Genomic DNA, 1,307 nt, shown 5'->3' with positions numbered 1-1,307 from the left:
TGCGTTTGGGTTGTTTCTGCCAGCCGGGTCTGACACCGACCCCCCCGTTACATCCAAAACTGTTCTCATCTGAGCCCTTACATCCCCACCACATTTTAACACATGTGATGCCCTTATGTGACCTAATTAATTGTTAATAACAGGTTTTTATTCTGCAGAGCACTTCTTTCTTTCTTTCAACAATCAAACAACCAACCAAGCAACCAGTGCAGTGAGAGTTTAGAGTGGTAGTGCTGCATTAGGGAGTGGCTATTCATGGCTTTGACTCCATCCTGTATCTGCTCGCTGGTACTCCTGACTCTGTCTCACCACATGATGCAGAGCTAGATATCAAATATTAATTCCCTTGCCCTGGCTCAAAGTGTGTTTGTCCTTGAGTGTGGCTGACTGGATGCAGCAGGGTGAGCTATGGGAAACACTGCAGAACACTGGGAAACCACAGGGAAAGGAGGACTACAGCTGTACAAATCTATTCCCTCTGCTGTTTCTCCATTAAGGATTAGGCAAGTTCATGAATTACTCCCAAGAATGTATTACATTTTTATTTCACCTTTGTTTCTTTTGCTGCTATTTTCTTGACTCTCTGTCTTTCTTTATTTTTTGCCTCCTCCACTCAGCGCGAGGAGTGAGTCTGACACACATCCAGCCGGGAGACAGCGAGCGCCACTCTCTGGCTCGGCTCCAGGTTTGACCACTTAGGACCAAAGGCTTCAGATGTTTTTTGAAACAGACTCACAACCTGTGAACAATAACTTCCAGCAACTCCACAACCATAGCCAGCCAAACTCTTTTTTTGCCCTCCTTTGTACCTCACTTCATACCCGGCCATCTCCCTATTAGTCTTCCCAAATACTTTATCGTTCTTCTCTTCTTGTTAAAGAAACACACAAAGTCGAAACTAACTCTTCGGTGTTGTGCCATGTTGATTTCTGCGGCACCCAATGATGCCGGGTAAGAATGCTTGGCATAACCTTTCCTTGACAGAAGGCATGTTTGTTTGAGGCGGACTTCTGAAATGCCACTTCTTGTGTTCACAGCACCAGTCCCACTCTCCCAGTCTGCCAAGTCTTGACTGTTTATTCAGACTCTAAGGCCATGACTATTTCTAACCTGCCCTTCTCTGGCACAGCAGTGAAGCAGCACTGAAGCAGAAGCACTGGTGTTTAATTCAGCAGTGACCCAATTTACTGTATGCAGCCAGCTAGCCTGTTTAGACCCTCTTAGGAATTCTCCAGTAACACACCAGAAATGCAGCACCGCACGAACATACGCACGCGCACGCACACACACACACACACACACACACA

At 46.3% G+C, this 1,307-nt stretch overlaps 1 protein-coding gene and 1 long non-coding RNA gene across 2 annotated transcripts in view; one reads left to right on the top strand and one right to left on the bottom strand.

The window, feature by feature from the left end:
- Positions 1-664, top strand: part of LOC116694462 (uncharacterized) — a 26,371-nt gene extending 25,707 nt beyond the window's left edge. The window contains exon 3 of the long non-coding RNA XR_004333169.1: positions 654-664. This is a non-coding gene — a long non-coding RNA (uncharacterized LOC116694462). The remainder of the gene's footprint in view (positions 1-653) is intronic.
- Positions 1-1,307, bottom strand: part of necab2 (N-terminal EF-hand calcium binding protein 2) — a 219,507-nt gene that overhangs the window by 133,078 nt on the left and 85,122 nt on the right. The window lies entirely within an intron of this gene.

This window comes from Etheostoma spectabile, chromosome 8, assembly GCF_008692095.1.
Source record: "Etheostoma spectabile isolate EspeVRDwgs_2016 chromosome 8, UIUC_Espe_1.0, whole genome shotgun sequence".
Classification (NCBI taxonomy): domain Eukaryota; kingdom Metazoa; phylum Chordata; class Actinopteri; order Perciformes; family Percidae; genus Etheostoma; species Etheostoma spectabile.
The sequence above is the reverse complement of the archived record's forward strand: the minus strand, read 5'-3'. Positions and strand labels throughout refer to the sequence as shown.